A 26,550-nucleotide genomic window follows, 5' to 3' on the forward strand; every position below is an offset into this window, starting at 1 on the left:
CGTACCAGTTCGCTAACGTAGCACGTCATATGACGTATCACGCGACAACGTGAAACGTCATGCGGACGGGAGGCGTCACGATGTTGTTTTCTAACGCGGCACTTGCGGTAAAGAAACGTTTACCGGCTCGCGGTCTATTTCGCGGCATCAAGGTCAGCTAACGGGAAGCTTCCCGATTCGCGAAGCGGGAACGAAGAAAAAAAAATATTTAAAAAAAAAATTATTCATAAACATATAAAATATATTTTTGGATTTAAAGAAGAATACATTTTACAGCTACAGATATTAGCTGTTAAAAAACCAATGAAATTCACAGAAAAAACCATAGGTTATAGACCATATATAGTTAGGAATTAGCATTTACAAAACCTTGAAAATTCACTGAAAAAACCATAGGTTATAGACCATATATAGTTAGGAATTAGCATTTAGAAAACCTTATTTTACTCACACAAAACCATTGAAATTCCATATATAGTTAGTTGCACTAACTATATATCGCGCACCCGCAATCCACTGCTGATGATGTCACATATTACATCATTCATGACATGGTCAGTGACATCACTGATGACATCACTGATGACATCTCAAATGACATCACTGATGACATCACTGATGACATCTCATTTGACATCAATGACCACATCACTGATGATATCATTCATGTGACAATACAATGCATCTCCTCACATTTTAATATAACCTCTGTTTCACCCAGTGTTAAAAAGAGAGTATAATTTTTGAAACCATTGACACACCAATACTAGTTACTACATACGCACTCACTGATTGCTACGTCTACACACACCTTCACTCATTCACCCATACAATCATTCATACATACAATCACTCATCTTTACAACACTATCATATGCACTCATACACCTATACAGACACTCACAGTCTGCCACTCATCCATGGAGTTACTCACACACCTAGTCAGTCCTGTAAAGAATCAATGACACTTCCATTTTCTTGTCTATACAGTTAAACATAGAGCACCTTACATTTTCAAACATATACTAACACATACTTACCTTCTTATACAATCATTGATACAAGTACAGATTGATCTGCACAGAGTCACACACCTCCCAGCTAGCCACACACACACTCAGTCTCCCATACAAATACTTGGGCAATCAATCAATAACCCATATAGTTACTCATATAGCTACTGATCAACACATGCAGCAGTTTACAGAACAACAGACATAATGATGCACAAATTAAGACAGTTTAGTCACTAACCCATGCAGTCAGTGAGACACATTTAATCACTCACTCATAAGTCAGTCATGCACCTACTAAATCCTTCGTCCAGACACTTACACATCCACTCATTCTTCAATATGTAAGACATATTTAAACTTTATAGAAACAAAAAATCACTGGATGTTGTTATCAGTGATGTCATCAGTGATGTCATTTGAGATGTCATCAGTGATGTCATCAGTGATGTCACTGACCATGTCATGAATGATGTAATATGTGACATCATCAGCAGTGGATTGCGGGTGCGCGATATATAGTTAGTGCAACTAACTATATATGGAATTTCAATGGTTTTGTGTGAGTAAAATAAGGTTTTCTAAACGCTAATTCCTAACTATATATGGTCTATAACCTATGGTTTTTTCAGTGAATTTTCAAGGTTTTGTAAATGCTAATTCCTAACTATATATGGTCTATAACCTATGGTTTTTTCTGTGAATATATATATATATATATATATATATATATATATATATATATATATATATATATATATATATATATATATATATATATGTTAAAACAAATACCAATTAATTTGATTTCACTTTTCCAAAACTACTTTCATTTGAGATAGCCTGCTTGAAAATGGTACCTTTAGGTTTCGTCTGCCGATAGCTTATGCACTGTTGCTGCTAGAGGTAGTGTTAACTGTAAGGCGCTTGGAGCCCAACCATTGCTTACCAATCGTTGGCTTCATTGTCACTCCTATTTGTTGCCTCCTAATTGGCCAGTGCTTGCCGATGTCACTTCCTGTTCTTTTGTTTGGCGCATGTACCAAGTAATGATTTATTTACTTTGATTAGACTCTTTCCTTCCACTGTCCATCCACTGCTCATCCGTGTTAATTCTTCCCCCCCACCTCCACCATGCCGTTGCTTCCTCCCTCCAACCATCCCCCGCCATAAGTAAAAAAAAGTTGCTTTGACACAGTCAGCACTGGTCACGTAATAGCACTTTTTTTATACCATCTTGTTGCATCCCACCCTCCCTGTTTCTCAAACCCACCAGCCATAAGAAATAAGCATTGGCATAGCCAATAGGTCTCGCCTTTGGGACCTTATAAGTGTTTAGCCATGCAACACTTGATGTTGTTGCACCAAGGATATTGTGCTGGATAACTAAACACTTATAAGGTCCCAAAGGTGAGACCTATTAGCTATGCCAATGCTTGATGTTTCAGGTGAGGGAGCAACGTCAGGGGTCAGACTTGGCAGAGCTGGGAGCGGCTCAGAGGCGCCGAGGGGAAGGGAGGGTGGAGCCTCGCTTGGCGTGCCCAGTCCTGGCAGGGTCTCCCGTCATGGCTGGCAGAAGTAGTCCCCAAGCAGTCTCGCTGGCCCCAACGCCCGATGGACCTCAGAGGTGTACAGAGCGACAGGACACCAAAATACGCCGTTTAAGGGTGCCGTAGATTACCAGCGGATGCAGTCGGCCCCCCTGAAGGAAGGAATTAGGGGTTCTTTGGGGGCCAGCAAAAGGAATGTAACGAGTGGCGGGATAAATTAGACTATGATGAGGAAAGACTTGAAGAGGGCGAATTAAGAGAAGTTGATGATGGGGACAAAGGGAGCAGAGTAATATGTCTCGTAGTATGTTACAGGTTACACGTCGGGCAGCAGAGCCTGTGGAAAGGATAGCCAAGTCGGCTCGGAACATGACCCACATGGCGAGGCGGACTACAGCAACATGGGCACCCTCCTTAGAGCCAGGTAAAGGACAAGGGATTGGGGGAAAGCCAAAAATGATCTCCGTAGGGATAGGGGGGAGAAAGATAAAGGGGGGGAAGCGGGTACATTGATCAAGGGCAAATACATACTGAATATATGTCTGGGCTCAGAAGATAACGGTAAGAAAGCCACAATGAAAACTGAGGATAATAAAATTCTGGGTAAGTCGGATAAAGGGGAGGAAGCCACCACAGAGAGCAAGGATAAAGTCGAAAGTAAGGAGTTGAAAATTTATTTATTTATTTATTTCATTCCTAAAGCGCACTTTCACCTAAAAAGGCATCCTGGCGCTGGCAAACTCAAATCGAAGGGGGAGGGCTGACTACTAGCAAACTATGGGTTTGGAAAAAGCCAGGTTTTCAAGTGTCTTCTAAATGTGAGAAGATCGGTAACCTGCCTAAGAACAATCGGAAGAGAATTCCAAAGTTTCGCCGCGGCCACGCCGAACGATCTACCTCCAGCTCTAGATCTCCTGAACCTCGGAATGATCACCAACCTGGCGGAGGCGGAGCGTAGATTACGAGCCGGCGCATGCCATGAGAACTTCCTTTGCAGAGGAGCGGGGCCCAACCCATGAACAGCTTTAAAGGTCAGACAGAGCGACTTAAATTGCACCCTCTGTCTCACTGGGAGCCAATGCAACTGAGCCAACGCGCTTGAGGAAGAAGATCTCGTTGGCCACCCCAAGGCTAATTTTGCCGCTGCAGACTGAATTCTCTGGAGTCTATCCATAAGATAACTCGGGGACTCCAACAGTAAGGAGTTACAATAATCTAACCTGCTGAGCATAGTACAGCGCACCACCTCGACCCACGCAAAAGGTGGTAGCAAAGGAAGGATTTTTCTCAGGAGACGAATAATAGCTAAGCAGCCAGCTACTACTTTAGATACCTGCGCCTCCAAAGTAAGGTCGCTATTAAACATCACGCCGAGGTTCCACACTACCTTCACAGGCTGCACCAGTGGAGAAAAATCCACAGGCCAGAAGTTGCTAGGGAGAGAAGATTGTACCCTGGGCCTAGGGCAGTATAGCACCTCAGTCTTTCCGGTGTTGAATTGCAAGGAATTGGCTTTCAGCCAATCTGCTGTGTCTCGCAGGCAGTATGAAGTACTTCCAAGGAGGTTGAATCATCTCCCTCCAGGGAGAAAATCAACTGCGTATCATCCGCGTAGTTAACAATTTCGATCTTATATTGTTTGATGACCGTGATTAAAGGCTTCATATAGATAATATCGGACTAACTGCCGAACCTTGAGGGACGCCATGCGAGATGTTGGAAAAAGTGGATTGGAAGGGAGGGAGGGATACAGAAGATAACAAAATAAAAATAAAAGAATTACCTTACATGTAGTGACCAAGCGGCTGGATGCGCATCTAATGTTGGGAACGAAATAGCGCATTTGGAAGGGAGAGTATGTTGAAATGCTCAAGCTGTTGCACAGGGAAGTACACGCAAAAGAGGGTTAAAAAGAAGAAGAATATGAGTTGGCCAAGAGGCCAAGGGTTCCACTGGACAGCTGCATTTTTAATTTACGCAAGTGTTTACTCAGAGAAGTACCTAGAACGCTGTGTGACCCTTTTCAAATATATGGATGTGATCTGGAAGGCCCAGATCACAGGGAGGTATACGCGTGGGCGCAGTATAACGAGGAATTTAGGGCACGTATGGCTTGGGATCCCATAACAAAATGAGGGGAGTTAGACACGGATCTGTGGCAGCACACAGTGGGGGCTTCCAGGGCGGGGAAAACCAGTGGTCTTCCGATAGTCTACTGGCCCTTTCAGGGAAAGCCCACCTGGGGAGGGGTGGGAGCAACAGGTAGAGGACAGACAGGTTTGGGAGGGTCCTGCTGGGACTTTAACAAGGGATTGTGCACTCGGGAACTTTGTAAATTTAGACATGAGTGCTCGAAATGCGGGGGTGGCACCCGTTGGTCAATTGCTGGGGGAGGGGTTTGGGACACCAACAGGGAGGACAGCAGTGGCAGCAAGAAGGGGGTAGCACATGAGGGCAGCAGTCACAGCATTTCACAGGAACTCGAGGGGCTGGGCCAAATGGTGAGGTAGCACAGGAGGGCAGGAGTCACTTCATTTCACAGGAGCGCGAGGGGCTAAGGGGGCTGGGCCAAAGGGCTTGTACACCGGTTAGGGTGGACAGGGAGAAGGCAACCATACAGAATTATGAAAAGCAGAAGGCTGTAGAGGTTTTAAGGGAGGATTTGAGATTGGGTTTTAGATTAGGGTATGAGGGACCAAGAAGCAGTAGATGGGTTGAAAATTTGCAGTCAGCGAGAGAACATCTTAAAATAGTTCAGGAGAAATTGGACAAAGAAGTGCACAAAGGAAAGATGGCGGACCCTGCATGGACTGGCCTTTGGAGAATTTGATTGTGCCACCGATTGCGGTGGTTCCAAAGAAGGAACAGGGACAATTCCATCTTATTCAACATTTGTCATGGCCAGAAGAGAGCTCAGTGAATGATTTTATTGATGAGAAAGAGGCTACTGTTTCATATTCGTCAGTTGACGTGGTCAAGTCACTCGTTGTGACGGTGGGCGCAACAGCAGAAATGGCAACGTTCGACAAAAAATCAGCTTTCCGTTTGCTTCCAGTCCATCCAGATGACTGGAATCTTCTGGATATCCATATCAATGGAAGATGGTATGTGGACAAAGCATTACCGAAGGGCTGGTCTATGTCATGCGCATTATTTGAGTGCTTTAGCACATTTCCCCAGTGACTGTTTTCAATGCGCATGGGTCACCAATTGGTGACGCATTATCTGGCTGATTTCTTTTTTGTGGGCACCTCATGCTCCACAGAGTGATAGGCGGCTCTGGAAAGCTTCAAAGAGCTGATGAGGGATTTAGGGGTGCCTTTGGCGCCTGAGAAGACAATGGGGCCCCCTCACGGTCTAAGAGATTCAAGTACTGCTAGGTCATCTTAATTTTGCCTGCAGAGTGGTGAGAGTTGGGAGGATTTTTTGTAGAAGGCTAGGTAGGGCACTTGCGGGACAGAGACGACCACTCCACTATGTGAGACTTTCAGCAGGCGTGAGGGAAGACCTGAGAATGTGGAGAGTATTCTTGCACAAATTTAATGTCATTCCACTGGCGAGGGAGGGTAATTTAGTTTGTGACGTACACATTTTTTCAGACGCAGCAGGCAGTAAGGATTTTGGCCTTTTCTGGCAAGGGAAATGGTGTGCTGAACATTGGCCAGCAGACTGGGCGGGAGGCGGTAGGAGTATTGCATTTTTGGAATTCTTCTCGCTGGTGGTAGCGGTGGCTTGTGGGGGGAACAGGTGGCACACAAGAAAGTGACTTTCAGAATTGACAACATGACTGTGGTGGAGATGGGCGTGGCTGAGCACGCAATGGCAGCGGACGTGCCCGGGTAGAGCTCCGTGCTAAGCTCCCCGACCGCAGGTCATTTCTCCGTGCCACTTATCCGCTTCTGGCCCAAACTTCCAGCGAAGCTGCCTGCAACGATCCTCGACCCCCCTGCCGAATTCGGGGCTGATCAGAGATCTCTACATGACCCAGAGGCGACGGTGAACGGTCGCCCCTCCAGCAGGCTCCCCCGGCCGGCGTGTGTTTTCACGCAAGACCAGGGTTGAGCCCCTCCCACAGGGCCCGACTGCTGTGAGCCACGAGATGAGGACTCCGGGCCTCGGGTGTGGTGATATCGCCCTGACTACAGCCGCGGCCGCACCGGAGTGACTGCTGAGCTCCTACTGTCAGGCGTGACAGAGACTGCTGGTTGTCTCGGCGGAGGCGGCGCTTCACGAATTTACCGCTGGATCCTCCTCCCCGGCCGGCGCGAGAGCTGGTGCGCGGCCGGGTTAGAGCCACGATCGTGCGGCCTGAAGGAGCGCTGCTCACGGTGTAAGGTACTGTGAATTTTGCCGCGTGGCCACGGACTTCGCCCTAGGAACAATCCTGAACGTCCGGTCGCCCCTGGCGTGGGATATGGACCTGGCCGACTGCCTGGCCTGCGGCACGGTGGGCCGCACTTCTGCTTGCCTCCATTGAAGGATAGGCGCATCACCACGGAGTTGGAACTGTGTAGCCCCGGGAGGCGCTTTCAAGGCGGCTGACCCCCCCCTGACCTGGGGTGGATCTAGCCCTAATTACGGGCGGGAGGCACCTCTTGTTACGGTGGAGACGGGCCCCCCGCGCAACCCCCCGGTCATACTCCCCACGGTGTGGCGCCTGGGGTACGTGAGATAACGCCAACGTTTGCCCCCCTGGAATTCTGGTTTTGGCTGCCCCGCTGTTAAGTGAGCTGCTCCTCCTTGGAGAGGCCGGTGGAGCTGACGGGCAGTGAGGTGACGGCTCGCAGCGGCCGCCAGCCATATTGACATACGCACTGAGGCGGCCCATACCAGCCTCATGGACAACTGATTTGGAGAGACGGCTGTAACGGACTGCGGCTCCCCCCCTGGATCCCCTCAGTGGAGAGCCACTTGTCACCTGAGCACACTGAGGAGCGTGGTCCACGGGTGGAGTGGATGCGTCTCACCCCTCGCAGTGTCTCCCCGAGTGCGGCCAGTTGTCCTGGTATATAACAGGAGCGCCCACGCGCATCTGTGGACAGATCGACCTGCGTCCCCTTGTGGTTGGACCCTCTCTTTTGTCTTCGTGAAGAGCTGTGCCCTCTTTGGGACCTTGGGGAACTTCCCGGGCGAGCTGGCACTCGAACTACACTGTGCCGCTCATGTCTGGGGGATCCAGGACGAGGTCTGGTGCTAGCGGCGCGCAGGTGAAGGGAAAGATGGCGAAGGCGGCTGACCTGGACCAGACTGCCTCCAAATTGGATACGATGCTGGCGGCAATGGAACGGCTGGAGGAATCGATGAAATTGACCCGCACTTCTCTGGAAACGGAAATTGATACCGTCGCCATAGATCTAACGCATCTCCGGGCTGACCATAAAAAATTATCGGACCGCACGACCACCCTTGAAGCCACCATGACCGATGTCACGCCCAAGATCGCACAAATGGATAGACATGTCCAAGACCTCCTCAACAGAGTGGAATTCCTGAAGGATCGTGCGGAGGATGCGGAAGGAAGGGCGAGGAGGAACAACGTCCGCATCGTAGGGCTGCCGGAATGCTGGGAGGGAAGAGAGCCGGCGGAACACATGGAGCGATGGCTTATGGACTTTGTTGGAAACCGGCTATTTCGGGTAGGCTAAGGCTGACGCCAAAGCCAGGCCGAAACCACCATTCCAGTCAGGGCAAGGAAGTCACACGCCAAGATAACCCCTGCTCACCCTCTAGGTAGCATGGCGCGAGCAGTCTAGGCTAAACTCGGAGGCGATGTGTAAAGCATTTGCGTCAGCGCACAACAGCAACAACATTCTAGGCACACCACAAAAGAGACTCCACACAAGGTTATATTAAAATAACTTTTGTATTGTCAAAACATATCAGATAGAAATCACACATGTACATTGTGCCAACTGGCACGGCAATATTCACAAGGGATTATTTACAAAGGACAGGGCCACATGGGCCACTGTCATACTCAGCACTTTTAGAAATAGAAATAGTACTTGTAGAACTTAGAATAAAAGTATATAAAATCACTGTAACACAAAGTAACAGTTATAGGTCGCATCCAGTAACTACTGGGAACAGGTAAGTACCACCTACGCAACCCTAAACCCTTAGGAGACTGTCACGCAGGGGACCAGGACCTCACTAGGACCACCTGTACTAAAAGAACAACCACCTAAGTATCACACAGCATTTAGGGGTCTAAGAAAGAACACATTACCCATGATGCATAGATATACATTCAGAGGAGTAGTAAAGGGAAACACATAATGTATAAACCTACACATTCAGCGGTGTTAAGAATAAAGCACATGATGCAATAAAATTACATTCAGAGGTACCAGAATAATACAGTAGCGCAAACGTCACATGATGTCTAAAACATTCAGAGGTGCAGGAATAAGACATGATGCAAGAAATCACATTCAGAGGTGCAAGAACCATACAATTGCGCAAAACCTACATAAGCCACCACCCGTGGCAGTCCCTAGGCCAACTGGCCTTGTTGGGGCTAGAACGCCCTGAGTCTCAATGTCAGGGCCTAAACGATGCAGGGGCCCACTACTTGCTGGGCCCCTGGGAACACTCACAAGGGCCTAAACGTTGCAGCTGGCACTAAGTGCTGCGCAGCTGGGAAGGCCGGGCACCAATGTGCCCTCGCTGTCCCACACAGGGACTCTCTCCTGAAATTGCGCCTAAACGGTGCAGCTGCCCACTAATTGCTGGGCAGCTGGAGAATCATCAACACTGCGCCAGGGCCCTCACTGGCCCTCAGGCGCAAACTGCGCCACGCTGGAGCCACACAGGCTCTACACCCACCTATGTCCACGTTGGAGCCACACAGGCTCTGGCATTACTCGTGCCCAACGTTGGAGCCACACAGGCTCTGGGCATCACATGCCCCACATGTAGCCACACAGGCTCTGCACCCACGGTGGGGCGACCCACTGCCATTCGGGGCCGCCCTTTCTCAGTGCCTCGAAGCGGCACCAACATGCAGCAGTGCGGGCCCTCAAGAACCCCTCGCGGGCCCTGTAATCACGGTGGGGCGACCCACTGCCATTCGGGGCCGCCCTTCTCCTCAGTGCCTCGGCCGGCACCACACGGAACTATCTCCCCCCGCAGCCCTTCACTCACCGGGGCTTCTGTGCAGCGGGGGCCGGCTTCGGCGTCATCTGCGGAGCTCCTGCTCCACGCAGACTCTCCTCGCTTTGCCCGGTCCCCCGTCTCGGGACCGGGACTCAGGGTGGAGCCAGCAAGGCTCCCGGCAGCAGTCCCTTCTCGCGGGGGTGAAGGCGGGGCTCTCCCGACCACATGGGAGCCTCGCTACTCCCGCGCCGGACTTCTCCCTCTCTGCAGGGCTCCCTCGGCACACGGGAGCCCTGCCAACCGGCCGCCTCGTCTCCTCGGGGCTCCCTCAGCCGAGAGGAGCCCCGCAAACGGCCGCCATCTTCCGCGCCTTCTCCTTTCTTCCCCCCCGCCGACTGCGGGGCGGGACTTCCGGCCGGCCGCGACAGGATTGGCCGGCCGGCGGCCCGATCCTTAGGCAGGCAGGCGGGGGCTGATTCCTCCTACGGGCCAGATGCCTTAGCGCGCCCAGCGCTATAAGCGGACATAAAGCGCTCCTAAGCGCTAGGAAAAGTCCAGATAAAGCGCCCTCAAGCGCTTGGGGAAAATGACACGCTCCAAAGCGCTAGACAACCGGCAGAGCGCTCCCAGGCGCTCGGGAGGAAGCTCAGCGCCTCCAGGCGCTAGAAATACAGTTCCAGCGCTATCCACAGGGCAATGCAGCTCCTCCACGCTGCCAAAGCCACAGAGCCTCCCAGGGGGGCAAAGCCAAGTCCCCCCCTCAGCCCAGGCAGGGCAGAGGGGTCCCCCAGGAATCCAGGCAAGTCCATCAGGAGTCCAGGGGCTGGGCAGGACTCAGGGATTCCCTGAGCCCAAGCAGCAGCACGCCCCTGGCAGATTCAAGTCAGAAAACAAGAACAAGACAAGAACATTTTGGAAGGGGCAGAGCCCCTTCTTATACACAGAAAAGGCTTTGAAGTCATTTGAAGTCTTTGTGTGAGCGAGCCCTAAGCTCTGGGTGTATCTGGTTTCCCTCTCCTGTCAGCCTCAGGTCAGAGGTGACAGGGGGCCATCAGGAGGGAGAGCCATCAAGGGTGGGCCCACAGGCACAGCCTGGCTCCACCAGACGCTCTTTCCACTCCTCCCTAACAGCAGATGGGGGCCTTTCATCTACGGCTGACTCAGACCCCCTCCTCCAGACAATCCATCTACCAGCAGTCCCCGGCATGCCTGGGCCAGGCCCATCAGCCAATCACGTGCTAGCAGACTCACTACACAATTATGCCAACTTCTAAAAGTGGCGCTTCTGGACTAGATACAGCCATGCCACATACACCATTCTGCAGCATTCATTCTCACGAGTTCATACATATCAAACTCGCCCCTGCACTCCCCACGCACCAGGAATCTACCATGGGCATACATATTTCCCATTAATTCCTATGGGAGGGCAGGGCGCTCACCATCCATACACAGAAAGCACACGCACTTTACACTGTACCACAGTGAAAAAGTGCGCAGAGGCCTAAAATCACCACCCCAGGTTCCAAAAACAGGCTAGGAAAAAGCAAAAAGTCACGGGTGAACCTGCCCAAAGGACCGGGTCCAACAGACTTACTGCCAGAAGGTACCCTCTCTCAACATTTTGTGGTGGAACGGGCCCACCACATACCGGCAAGACCTCCTCCTGCGGGATCCAACCCACGACCAATGCTTATCCGTGTTTTGAACTACCGGGAACGCGATGCCATACTGCGAGAAACCAGGAAATTGCCGGACATCAGGGTTGATAATACTAAGATCATGTTATTCCCTGATTACACCATACAAGTCCACCGCCAGCGACACTCTTTCCTAGCAGTGAAACAGTGGCTCCGCCGCCTAGCTCTGAAGTATTCCCTTCTCTTTCCGGCCCGCCTGCGTGTAGATGCCCAAGACAAGACTCACTTTTTCAACACCCCTGAAGCAGTTGAGACCTGGCTTGACTCGCGCGTTGACACGGAACCCGGAGGTACGCCGTCGCCGCGACGCGACGCGACCGAGGACCCCGGCGACGCCGCCGGCGGAGACCTTCGCCGACGAAACTGACACGCACGGAGACGGAGGTGGGTCCTACACCCGAACTCATACACAGCAAGCAACAGGAAGCCCTCCGGATGGTGGCGGAAATCAGCGGCTCGCTGGAGGCAGACCCGGATCTGGAGGCCAGCCCCCGCGCCATCGCAAGCGATGACGAACACATCTATGGAATCCCAGACTCACAAATATCGACAGAACCGCCAGAGTGACCATGCAAACTGCTGACTTTGTCCAGTGAAAACGTCCTGGGCCAACTGGCCCCTCCTGTTTGGCCCTGGGAACTCTTGTTGCCACCTAGATTCTGATTCACTGGATCATTGCTGGGCCACGGGCGAGCCCGCCCCGCCTGCGGGGTGGCGCCCGGACTTGGGTCATGTGCCATTGTGTTATTGGCCCTATTGATCCAGGACTGGCAGGGACATCAGCACCGCCTGTGAGTCGTGAGGCGACATTGTAGGGGTGGACGGACCCCTGAAGGTGAGTGGCATGATAGGGCCCCTCTTGGGACATTGTCGGAAGACTGGGCCCTGGGCCCAAGAGACCTAGCGCCCTGCACAACAGACATTCCTGTTGGAGCTGGGCCGAATGACAGAGACTACCTGTGGAGGGGAAGCACCCTCAACCTGATTGCATGATGCTCCTGTAAGGACAGAGCCAAGCGCTCAGTGACCCCCCCTTGAACTCAAGGATTCATTAGCTCACTAGAGCGTTTGGACGACGACATGTTCTGCTGTCGACCCTTGTTTTTGTTCCCTATGTTCACAGGGTTGATTGCCTCCTTTTGTTCCCCTTCTCTTTTATTCGGGAAACACGGGTATGTGCAAAGATATCTAGATGCTGTAAGTGGGTAATTGTCCTGTTATACAGTCGTGCTGATTGGTGGATGGTTGGGGGGTGTGACGAGTGGACGGATGTGAAATGACCTTGATTAAATTTTGCACCTGGAATGTGCGTGGTATACATACACCTTCACGCCGTTACCAGATCTATTCGTATCTCAAACGACACCATGTACACGTGGCGCTATTGCAAGAGACCCATTTGGCCGGCCCAGAGGCGCTCACACTACACCGCAGGTGGAGGGGACAACTATACGCTACTGGGTTTTCGGCATATGCCCGAGGAACGCTAATTTGGATACGCCCTGGGGTCCCCTTTGCACTCACCCACAGCAGAGTAGACGCGGAGGGCAGATATGTAGTGCTTCATGGTAAATTAGACGGGCAGCCCATTGTCCTCGCTTCCATCTATGCACCTAACACTGAACAGGGCCGTTTCCTCACACAGCTCTCAACAGTACTGGCATCGTGGCATGGCGTTCCACTTCTGCTCGGGGGCGACTACAACTGTGTCTTGGATATCAACTTGGACCGGTCGTTTCCCCCCTTGACCAGTGCACCGGTGCATGGGGCAATGAGACTGGGCGACACAGTGGGACTTGCATGATGTCTTGCGCAATCGCAACCCCACGCGCGGGTGTATTCGTATTATTCAGGAGCCCACACGCTACATGTACGACTGGACAGATACATGCTGACGAGCGACCTACTACCCCATGTCACAGACACCTGTTACCTGGGTCGCACTCACTCTGACCACAATCCTCATATCCTAGACTTTACCTGGGAGCGCCCCCACCCGCCGGTGCCCACTTAGAGACTCCAGCCAGACGTATTACTAGACGCCCCATATAGGGAAGCGCTTTCGACCCGTCTCTTACAGTACTTTGATGAAAATAACAATACTGCTTCCACCCCACAATTGGAATGGGATGCATTTAAGGTCGTCACGAGGGGCCACTGTCTGGGTATGCAGGCGGGAATGCGAAAACAGATAGAGGAGGAGCTGACACGGACTGAATCTGACCTGCTGGTCGGGGAACAGGAGGCAGCTGAGGGAGATGATAGGGCCCTGCTGGCAGCCAGGGAACAACACACACAACTTCTGGACAGGCTGAAAAACTTAAACTACGCTGCACATTCGGCACGCACGCATCATCTTGGGGATAAGCCGGGCAAATTACTATCGTGGTTGATTGGGCGCGACACTCAGACCACGCCGGTAATGTCTATCTGTAATGCTCAAGACACCACTGTATACACACAGAAGAGTATCCATGAGGCCTTCACGGCGCATTATGAGAGCCTTTATCGCTCTCGTCTGCAGCTCCCCATTGCTGACATCTCAACATATTTATCGGCCTTGCCCCTACCAGCGATTAATAATGCGCAGCGCGGAGAACTAGGAGCGCCGTTCACGTCGGAGGAGCTCCGAACCGTCATATTCTCGCTCTCCAACGGCAAGACCCCGGGACCCGACAGACTGCCCGCGGAGTTTTATAAGGCCTATTCTGTCATCCTCATTCCCGAACTACTGCGTATGTTTAGGGCGGCAATCACAGACTCTGCTCTCCCACCTACGCTGAACGAGGCAAACTTAATATCTCTCCTGAAACCGGGGAGAGACGAGCTCAGTATGGGCTCGTACAGACCACTGGCCCTCCTCAATACCGATTTTAAGATCCTGGCAGCCATGCTGGCCCAACGGCTAGCACCCCTGGTGCCTACTTTGGTGCACGCTGACCAAAACGGTTTTGTACCAACTCGTAGTACGTCCTATAACATCCGGCGCCTTTTTAGGATACAGAGTCTGGCTACCCCCCGATGGCCCCATTTGGGGTGTCTGGTACTGAATCTTGAAAAGGCGTTCGACTCCATGGAATGGCCCTACCTGATGTTAGTGTTGGAGAAATTTGACTTGGGGGATGCCTTTCTCCAGATGGTGGAGCTCCTGTATCAGGAGCCTGTAGTGCGTGTTCGCACGGGTGGGCTCTTTTCGGACCCGATACAGGTACGCAGAGATACTAGACAGGGGTGCTCCCTCTCCCCCCTAATCTTCGCTCTAAGGATGGAGCCCTTGGCGACACAGCTCCGAGCCTCTGGCCCGGACTGGGGCATTCCTTTAGCCGATGGGACGCACGCGGTATCACTATACGCGGATGACCTACTGCTTTACATCAGAGATCTGACCTGCTTTCCGCGGGTGATCACTGACATATTCCGTACATTCCGGGAAATGTCGGGACTCAAAGTTAATTGGGCGAAGTCGGGAGTATACTCTTTTGATCCCGACACGCCGGAAAGCGATATTGTAGTTTTCGGCGAACGACTTGTTTGGTACCCGACTACTTTCCGCTATTTGGGCATATATATATATCGAGACCCCACTGACTTGTTGGAAGGCAATCTAATAAGGGCGATCTCGTCCCTCACGGCTCAGGTAACCTTCTGGAACTCTCTCCCACTCAATGTCCCAAGTAGAATAACGTTGACGAAAATGATAGTGTTGCCCAAATTGCTATACTTCTATGCCAACCTCCCAATATATGTCCCGACCCGAATATTCCGAGAGTTGGAAACCTTGACCAGACGGCTTATATGGAACGCGGGGCGACCCAGGGTGGCGCTGAAGACGCTATATGCTTCGGCTGAAAATGGAGGACTAGCGGTTCCTAATCAGGACCTCTATTACATAGCGGCACAGCTGCAGTGGGTAACTTACTGGCTGAGCGGGAAAAATCTAGGAGACACTGCTACGGACGACTCCGTCATGACAACTGCGCAGATCCACGCACTGTTTCATCCTTTAGCCAAGGCTCGCTGCCCCGAACAGCTGCACCTTGCGGTGGCGCGGAAGTGCTACATGAGGAGCCTGAAGCTCACGAGTTCCACCAAGCCGTATGCTCCGAATTAACCATTGCTAGGGATGCCCTGGGAAGGTGGCGCGCTCACGGAGGCGACATTACGCAGTTGGACACAGGCTGAATTAGAGGGCCTGGGAGACATGTTTGCAGAGGGTACCTTATTACCATTTGAGACTCTAGCGGCAAACACGGGACTGCCTGTCGGTCAATTCCTAACACACGCAACATCATATTGGAGAGGTGTGGCGCCGCGGCCAGGGCGACTGACGCTGGAATCTGGGGACCACGGTTCGATCCCCGGCTCCGGCGGCAGGTTAGCCCAGCACCATGTGACTCTGGGCAATAGCTCGCTTAATCTTCCCGACGGCCCCCCAGCGCCTAGAGACCCTTACGGGTGATTGTGCGCTTTACAAATGTGGACTTTTAATCATACACTTACTAACACAGGCCTGGGGGGATCTCGCGGAGGAGCTACCGACCCATTTGTTGATACAATATCTACATGTGATGGGGAACGGTTCCCACATAGTACACTGGCTTGCGTAGGCCCTGCACCCTTATACACAGTTTTCCTCACAGCGCTTGCAAGACAAATGGGCCGGAGACAGGGAACGGGACTGGACCAATAAAGAGTGGGCGATGGTACTGGCTGGAGCGCTTAATGTCCCACGCAACTCCTGCTTTAAGGTTATCCAATACTATATTATACATCGCGCGTATCTATCCCTCGATAAGACAAACCGCTATTTCAACCTTGATACAACAGCATGCCCCAGGTGCAACCTAGTAGATGCGGACTTTCTGCATATGCTCTGGTCGTGCCCCCTTCTCCACGACTACTGGAGGACAGTGTCGACCTCTCTAGCGACGGGAACGGGGAGCAGCTTACCGCACACGTGGGAGACTTATTTATTGGGCCTATACCAGCGCACGAAGCAAACGAAAGTCCCTGCTAGGTTTTGGGACCTTGGTCTCATAACAGCGAAAAGGCTCATCACCAAGCGTTGGAAGAATAGCGAACCTCCCCAGGCAATACACTGGCGTACTTCTTTTGGCAATTGATTGGGCACAGGCGGAAAGTGTAGCCCTACACAGGGAAGAAACAGCGGGGCTCCGCATGTATCCCATTGCTCAAGCATGGGATGATACCTTGGCTGCTTTTCCCAGTGCGTGTCTGCAGGGAGGTGTCATCTAGACACTCTCCCATTTGAGCGAGGCTCCGACTCCCCCCATCCCCCTCCACTTCCACGCTTCTCTCCTCTGCCTCTTCTGGTCCGATGCCTCTGCAGCACTCTCCCCCACCCTCTATAACCGTTACGCGCCACACCAGATGACTACCATTGCCGACAAAGCACTACACATGCCCGCTCTTGCCTGTACCCCATTCCATTTGTTTTGAGCCCCTTTATTCTCTTTTCAATCCCTAGTTTATCAAGTTTTTATTCAATGTTCATTGTTATGTGAATAAGGTATTGAATATTGATTACTCTGCAGATTTCTTTGAGCTCCACTCGGTAACTACATAGTAGACCCTGAGTACACAGTTATGGCTCTCCCCAGGAATGAGTGCCTTTTTCTTCTTTTGGGGACAGACTGAGAGACACACCCCAGAATTACGGTACACTGCTGATTGATACATATAACCTCGCACTCAGAAGCACTCAGGTGGTACTGTCCTTCCTTTGCATGCCGAGCATCTAGATTACGATGTCACCTATTGCCCGAGTGACTCCTGACCTGCCATGCTGGTCGTACCCTTATCTGTCTTCCGGCGTGTCCCATTCCTCTTGCATTATCAGTTCATTTTCATAGATGCTCCGATTCTGACGTTTGTTTTTGCAGACCATGAATGGAAGGTCCCACTATCCTAGCGAACTGTTGCTGTTAAAGTGTACCTCTGTACAGCTATGTTCCCTATTATTGTAATGCCATGCATTTTCTTCTGTTTTTCTTTTTTTTCCTTTTCTTTATTATTGCATATGAAAAGCAGAAATGGTATGACACGTTTCTCCTGTAATACGGCTGTGTTAACGTATTTATATGTACTCTCATAAAGGAAATGCAATAAAAAATATTCAAACAAAAAATGACTGTGGCGGAGACCGAGAACCGTCAGTCAGCCAGGAACGAGCAGGTTTTGAAGCTGTTGAGAGTGTTTGTTTTGGCCTGTTTGCGCCATGACATAGCATTCAGTGCTTTGCACGTACCAGAAGTGGACAGTGACATAGCGGATGCTTTGTCTCGTTCACAGTGGGGGAGATTCCGTGGGCTAGCCAAGGACGCCAACAGGACCTTTTTGTAGCTAATTTGCCCAAGAACGTTATCTAGTTTTGATCTAACAGGAACCCCATGCGCCCGCTCTTCCCCCACTGATGCTAAACTGAGTTTTCCACCTCAGAAAAGCCCTACAGATATGGGGCCTTAAGATATCCATCCATCTTAATACCCCAGCCCCAATAGTACCAAGTGGTTTGATTTGGTGAGATGTCTCTCTCTGGCATCAGGGCAGAGGGGCACAATTTCCATGTGGATGCAGACTGCTGATTTCTCCATCTTTTGATCTGGTCTAGCAATAGCCCTCAAGCAACTGGCTATGTCCTTTGGCCCATTTATCTATAATCTGGGGACAGCATTGGACAACTCCCTCCTGAAGTGGATGGTCAGCATAAGCAGACAAAATAGCTGTTGTAGCAACATACCCCTCTGCCCCACAGTAGACTACCACTGCAATATGGTGGAATCCAACATTATCAGAATCACTAGCTGAGCAATGATACAAAAAATTCATTATGGCAAAGAAGGTTCTAGGGGATCTGCTTCTGTAGAGCCAGTGAACTGTAAGCGAGGTGAGAAACGCCCAACCTACTGGACTTTTACAATGCTGCCGTACTATCGGTCAATGTTGAGTTAGGCTGCCTGGAGTTTGTTGCTTAACACAAAAGAGGTACTTGGAAGGGTTCTTTTGTTGATAACTTGCCTTTTATTAAGAAAAAGCCACAAACAAAGCTGGCAGGAAAGGTAACACTCATGTGTTTAGAATAAGATATACAGTGTTGAGTTGAGCATTTGACAAACCGGTTCTTGGATTTTGTGATCTGTCTCACGGTATGATTAGAGGAGATATCTAAGTTGGGGGCACAACTGCCATACAATTGGTAGTATCATTAAGCTTAATAGAGAGTTTGGGATGGATGCTTTGCTTGATTAGGAAGACAAATAGTCTACCAGAGGTCAGTGAGAGACACTGTCAGCCACATCATTCACTTCATATATGCTGATCATGGTGAGAAAGACAGCGGGCATGTTTGGCTCAAAGCAGGAAGTCCGCTTCTGTCTAAGTTCAAACATGCCTGTTGTTTTGTAGCCTCGTGGCCCACTCTGAGTCTAAATGCAATGAGAATGTCAAAGTGAAGGGGCAAACAATTTCGGAAGGAAATACCATTTAAATGGAGTCTCGGTAAAGACAAGCTGGAGGTCATAAAAACCGATTCCTCTTTACGGACATTTTCTCTTGTAATATCAAAAATGAGTATATACAGCTAGTCAAGCGATATCCCATGGCGGTGGGTTTAGAGCATTCTATAAAGCTTGATGGCGCAAACATTTTAGAAATTTACTGCTGGTATATTGTTTGAAAGTCCCCCTGACTCCACGCCACAGAAATCATAGAAGCAGACAAATGTCATTTATGGATGTATTTGAGGGACAAATACTATGCAAATTGTTCAGTCTGAATATCCTTGCTGCCACTCAACCTGTTCGGCTTAAGCTTGAGTTGAATAGTACTTTTGTTCTGGCTTGAGCTGCAGTATTACTTTCGGGTTATTGCCAATTTAATAGCAAAAGAATGCCTTATGCAAACTAACGTTCTTAAAAATATTTAAACAAAAAAAAGAACATAGAGTTTTTTAATTGAAATTGTATTTATTCACTAAAGTTATTTAGGATCTGGCAAGATGATTTTGAAGCTATGTATACGTTGCGGGTAAATGCTTGTTAAAACAAAAATAATCTAATTACTCCCATCTACTTTAGGAAAAAACACATCCATAGTTAATATAGAACCTTGATCAGGTAATATGTCATATGATACTGCTTTTGAGAATGAATATGCTACATTAAAAAGTGTAACATGTGCTTGGCAAAATACGCCTGTCAAAGAAAAGATTTGTGAATCATGTAGCAATGGTTTACAAGATCTCAATCTTGTAATGTTTGTATGTCCTGTATTACATTTGACATTTCAAAGTTTAAAGCTTCTTTTTATAAGACTTAATGCTCCTTCTGTTGAACATCTTCACCAGCTGTTATTTTTACCCAAAAATCATATTAGCTGTTAACTTTTTTTAGATTTTTAAAAAGGTTTACATATTTGTATTGAAATGCAATAAGGTTTTTATTTTGACATGTGTTTGTTGACCTCTTTGGAGATCCAAATCTTAAAATAATAATCAATCAATCAAATTGCAAAATTCTCAGAAATGAAGATGTTTAATTAGGTCTTGGCGATTATTTGAGCCTGCACGAAACATCTGCAGATTAGTTTAAAAGTGCCCTCTTTCCAGTTTGCATTTAACCATTGGACTATCTGTCTTTATTCTAATATGTTTCCGCTAAAGTTTAGTGCACTATACTGATCCAGCAGACCGGACATTGAGAAAGCTTGAATTGGGCACTGTTAGCAGAGGTTGATATTGAAACTGCTTTTCACTTTCTGCAGTGATTCCATGGGATTTTCAGTTGTTGAGATTTCAGTTGCATTCTGGTCCCACCCGTGCATGCCCATGTATTGATCTGTGCCAGTTACAGCTATATGCAGTATTACTAATTCTGGGTTCAGGAATAGCAATGTGGAACTTCCATGTAGGTTATAATTGGGCGCTAAATAGAAATTTAGAGTTTACATTCTCCTCTCTTGAACTTCATCCATAAATGGCTTGAAGACTAAGACAGATTATGCCGATGTATGATGGGTGGACATGATAAAGGAAACATATTTTTTATTTTCTGGTTACTATTAAATGAAGCTGAGAAATTATTGGCTAACACCATTGGTGTTAAGGAACAGGTTATGGAGAAGAAATTAGGCTTTAGGATTATGTAAAGACTGTTTAAATATGGGCACTCAACACAGCCAATTACATATGAAAGGTGTGAAAGCAGACACCGAAATGCAGTCATTATATGACAGTGCAGTATATTGTGATCTGTTATGTTAATTCATGAACAGGATCCGTTTTGATGTTTTTCTTAGAAATAATGCAAGCACTGTATCAAAAGTATACCTTTAATATCTCTCTACATATCAGATTATCAACTCACTGTGTAGAGTTAAAATATGATTACATGCAAATTTTACGGACGTTTCAAAATAACTAAAATTGAACTAGACTTTGTGAGAGTTATGGGCATGGTCACAGGAACTATGCGATTTTGCTGCTGCGGTATTTCCTACATCATTCTGAATTAGCCACATTTGCCATTTAATCGATCTTCTGCTGTGTAATCTACAGGTTTTACCAAAAGAATTGTTTCTGTCTTAAACAGATCAAAAGTTACTAAAATCGCAGCAAAACGTTTTGCTACATAGTGGAAGGCCCTTTGCAAAGGTTGACTGGTCATGTTTCTTTTTGCTGTATGTGCGTGTCAGTACTAGTACTAATAAAGTTAAACCTTTGCCTGATAGTCTTGACTTGAATACAAATGACTCAATAATGAGGCAACACTATCACAAAATATGCCGCATTATGGTGGATAAATTGTCTTTTCTTTCTACATAATTTAGCAAACCCTGCCGCATCATTTGGTCCTTCCATGATGCATCATTCCTATGCCGCTGGTTATAAGCATACTTTGGCAAAGTTCATGATTATGCACCACACACAGTGATTAAACGTAGATTGATTCTTTTGCTGGCCACTCCCTTACCCTAGATGACAAGGCAAGTTCTCTTTATAACTCCGGGTATCTGCTGCCTTGTATGTACTTCAGATGGTGGTGAATAAGAGCTAAGGACCATAAAACTCACTTTTCGGCTAAAACTGGTCAAGGGGTGCACCATAGGCAATTATTTGAGTGATTTCACAGTCATATAGCCTGTGGTGCCAGTGGCTAAAACTTAAATTAATGTGTTCAGTGATGCCACTAGCACTGTTGGTATTGTAGCTTTTTTGAGTGATGAGTTGGGCTTAAAATGTGTGACCCAAGGACTGTAATATTACAGGTTATTTTAAGAGCAACCCTTCCTTGCAAATGTCGCCAATTATGATCACAGGTTGTTGCCCAGAGTGTTATGTTTTGGTCTCATAGAATGCCTTTAACAAGCAGAGAGCAGTGTGCAAGATGGTTTTGAGTTGAGAAAGAGGACGTTCTTATTTTGCTTAAAGGCAAAGCAGGAACCTGCCTCCTCTTCAACTTTGAAGGGCCTAGGATATTTCAACATTGACTGAGACAATGCATCGTAAAAGCATTACCAAGACCTCAACTGCTTACTCCAGCTTCACAACCTCTCACAAAGTCCGTCCTCTCCAAAACAATAATTTGGCGAAATTGTGGCTTTATTCATATAAACACTCAGAGCTAACTCACATCTAGCTCTGATCAAGATTGATTGATCCAGTGATTATGCTTTTCCCTTCTGCATCTGTGCAGTCAAGGATGCAGTCCATGAAAGCAAGGAGCAGATCTAGACCCCTTGTTTGAGAAATGTCACTGAATTCAAAATAAAGAGAACTCATCTAAACAATGAGCAAACTTGACCCAGCTAGCGACATGCACAATGTATTTACCAGCTACTATGAAGCCATTGAGGACTTTGTCAACAAGGCAGCTTCTCTTAAATTAAACCATCCTACAACCAAATTCAGTCAACCTCTGTTCATCTACTCACTTCTCCTATTAACACGTTCCCTCTAAAAACCTAGATAATGAATGGATCAGCACAAAGATCCCCCCCATGCAAATCCATACTAAAAGCCACAAGGAAGAATTACAACCTTACAATCTAAATATCTAAAGCAAATTACAGCCAAAAGCAAACTACCAATCCCAGAGCCCCGCTTGAATGCTGTTCGAATTAACCCGCAAGAACATCACAATGCCCTGAATAATATATTTAATGTTTGTCTTCAAAAATGCAATTACTTCCTTACGTCTTTCACCAAGAAAATCCCGAGCATGAGAGACAAAATAATTTAAATAGATGTCACCAGTTAACTACATTCCATAAACTCAAAAAATATAGGCTACTTTTCAATTAGTTACAATGGGTGATCGCCACATAAAAGTAGACCACTTTGTCCAGCCAGCTACAATAAAGACCAAAACAAGTTTTAATCTCCCAGAACCAGCATTGCACCTTCTGAAGTTTGATTCACTGGTGCAGGGAATGTTCGCAAATCATCACAAAAACTGTTCAAATCATCTCTTCTATCTGAACATTCTATCCAATTACAGGCCGGCCACCACTTGCCTTGGTATTTTATTACAACTGAGAAATATGTATCCAACCAGGGCAGACTTCTGCAAGAAAACAATTGGAACAGTTTACGAGGAGGCTACAGCACAGAAACAGGTTCACTCTCAGTGCTTGATGATATCCACCACCTTCTAAAACAAGGAGACATTCCTACTCACTATATTGCATCAATTGGCAGCGTTCCACACTGTATATCAACAGAAAATGTTGATACCATACAACATTGAACGGGCTTGTGGAATCAAGTAACATGCTCTCCTCGTTTTTATCACACCCCGGATAAATTGAGAAAACTGGCTATCGCGCATCTAATTTGGTGTTCAATGCATGTGGAGACCCTCGTGGGTCAAACTTTCCCCACCATTATTTAGCTTACATTTAGAGCCTCTAAGGACTCATCTATCAGACAAAGGAGACAGTCCTCAACAATGCAGGGATGGCACACAGCTATACCTGAAGATGTGCCTTGAAAAACTGCAAACCTGGATGCCTTTTTGATGTCGAATGTAAATATAACTGAATTCCTCCTCATTTCTTCCAGATCCAAATGCAGAATGTACACAGTTCTAATCAAGGAATTAAAGGTAGAAGGCTTCTCCCTGCTGCATCAATATCTAAAAATCAACTAAAAACAGCAGCACCAACCCTACTAACATCTTGTCTTGAATATGGAAATGCCATCCTAACAAGAACCCCACTCTCCAATCAAGGTGGTCTTTCATTCCACAGCTAAATAATCTTGGGCATGTAAAATGTGACCACACATCACCGATCCTACAAGAGCTTCTCCAGTTAACCTAGAAGATAGAATACATTTCTAAGTTGGCTGCCTGATATAGAAAGCCATTCACCTGTAGAAACCTCAATATCTGGCCAGCATATGGACTAAAATAAAAGAAAAAGACTTAACTTTCCAGATGAGGTCTCCAAAAATAGACCCAACGTGTTATTGTGGTTTGAAGAACTATATGTAACAATACAGATGTGATGTCCAGAATGGGGCACACTATTCAGAGGTGACCCCAAGGACTAGGCACAACGTACCATAGGCAGCCTCCAGTACTGAAAACATTACTTAAGATGTTTTTTCTGGACCTGAACACAGTATGTCAAATGAGGTCCAACTGAGTTCATTGTAATTGAACACAAAATGTCCGATGTCATGATGTGGTCTCCAGAACGGAGCACAATAATCCAGATGAGGTTTCCAAAACTGAGGACAATATGGCAAAGTTGACCTCTAGCACTGGTCATAACATAGCAATGTTGGCTTAAATATCTGGAAATAAAAGGTTTGCTTAGCTTCCAGAACTGGACAGAATACAGGAGACCTCCAAGAAAAGCATACCCCTTTTTAGGTCTTGTGTGACATCGCAGTTGTCTGTAAGACTTACTGATACCAAATAGTAACAAGCATTTGCAATGCAGTAGGTATCGCATTACTAAAAGTTTGAGCTATTGGCGTTGCATTATTTTTAACAACACCAATAGATTAAACCTTCAGTAATGTGACACCTATTGCATTGCAAGTGCTTGTTTCTTTTACATGCAATATAATACTTGAGTTCAGTCTGCTTCTAAGCACTCAGATAAGGAACCTAAAGGATATTAAGATAAAACACGGTTTCAGAAAATCACCCAATTTTAGTCACGCATTGAAGCCAATGCAGGAAGCAAACAGAAGCAACCAAATACAAAAATGACAATTTAGTCACAAATTTGTCTGATCCAGGTGAAATTCAATAGATATTTTCAGCAATTTTGTGTGATATTCATTACATTTGTAACATTAACACAATTGGATTTTTTTATACCAATTTTAAGGAGATTTACAGAAAAGCACGGGGCGATTAAGAATAGTTACCGCTTTCAGCCCTCAAGTTCATGCATATGTAGGTTGTCAGAACATGAACAGATCATACAATTTGAACCAGGGGCTGCTGGTATTGATTAGACTGGAAGGGTTTAGTTTTTGCTAAATTTTTACCATCAGGTTTGAACCTTAGATTCGATGAGAAAAAAAAAGAACCTTCAGTATTATTTTTCCTATTTATTGACTTTTGAAGCAATCGCAGCAACCACTCTTTAGCTTAAAATGTTTAAAGCTAAAGCGCGGGTGTCGCGATTGCAACAAATGTAAAGAAATAAAGAAAAAAAGGTGTGTGGGCGCCTTTATTTATTCATTTACTTTTGAAGCAATCATCGCACCTATGCTTTAATTTAAGATGTTTAAAGCTAAAGCGCGGGTGCCGCCCCTGCTACAACAGTAAGCAAATGGAAAAGAAATGGCGGCTGAACGCTTTTTTTTCTATTTGTTTACTTTTTTTACAATCACGGCATTCCCTGCATTAGCTTTAAACATCTTAATCTAAAGTGCAAGTGCCGAGATTGCTTCAAATGTAAATAAATAGGGAGAAAAAGCGTGCAGCTGCATTTTTTTCTATTTACTTACTTCTGAAGTAATCGCAGCATCCGCGCTTTAGCTTAAAATGCTTAAAGCTAAAGCGGGCATGCTGCCATTGTACCAAAAGTAAAGAAATGGAAAAAAAGGCATGCAGGCAAGTTTGGCGAGCCACAAATAAGAAAAGAAAGGCGCGGCGACCATTATTGCAACTGAGGCATAGAGCACTGGTTAAAAAAATAGAAAAGCATTGGGGGAGAGCGTGTCCTGGCTGCAACAACAGGCAGGCAAAAGTGCTTTAAGAAAATAGTGCTGACAGGCTGTAATTAAATCACGTAGAGTAACAAAACATTTAACAGGGGCTGTCCTCATGGGAGGTTACAACTGGAGAAAAGGAGGTACTAAGGAGCGACTACTAAGCCTATTGACAAATCAAAAATCACCATTCACAACAGAAAGTAACAGGAGCCAATTGAAAAGATGGGTGAAAAATGGGCAGAACTTAAAGTCTATACCTGAATACAGCATGTCTCGAAGAGACAGCGCAAGAGCTGCCTAGGCGAGACCAAAAAAGATACATAGAGTTGGCTTCAGCTGCACTCAGTAGTTCGCTCTCTTCTCCCTATTATCATCCCATTAGCTCTTTGATGTATCATTCTGTCTCCTCTGGAATACTTGAATTGGAATGCATGGAGGATCATTTTCAATGTCAAAAGTACATTGAATTATATCACACATTGCACTTTTCCAACCCTCCTCCAGTGGTCTTGTTCCAGGGGGATGTGGTGGAAAAGAGGCGACAAGGAGGGCACAACAGGGCATGCTCGGGGAGGAATATCCGCTGCCCTCCTTGTTGCCGTGGAGAAAAATGGGGGTCAGGCTGTGCCTTTACAGCCTGCAGCCGTGGATTTTAAACTGAGAAAACCAGGTCCAGTGTTTGCAGACCAAGGTATACCGGAAATACTGGGCTACTTTTAGTGTTCAGAGCAGTATCTCCTCCATGGACACCACTCCAGGCATCTTGTAAGCCCTTTGAGGTTATCTGATATACGTACACCTAAGTGCCAAAGAATATAGGAATTTTCACTCCTTTTGTGTGCTGTAACTCATTTGTGTATGTGTGAGGGAATGCTTTACTGCTGATGCTTGCACTTTGATTGTTGTATGTGCTTGAGAGTACCTGAGACTGTTGCTGTTCATTCAGTGCTCTAATGACTAACGTTCACTATACAGAAAACAAAGCTATACAT

The sequence above is a fragment of the Lissotriton helveticus genome, chromosome 8 (assembly GCF_964261635.1).
Source record: "Lissotriton helveticus chromosome 8, aLisHel1.1, whole genome shotgun sequence".
Taxonomy (NCBI): domain Eukaryota; kingdom Metazoa; phylum Chordata; class Amphibia; order Caudata; family Salamandridae; genus Lissotriton; species Lissotriton helveticus.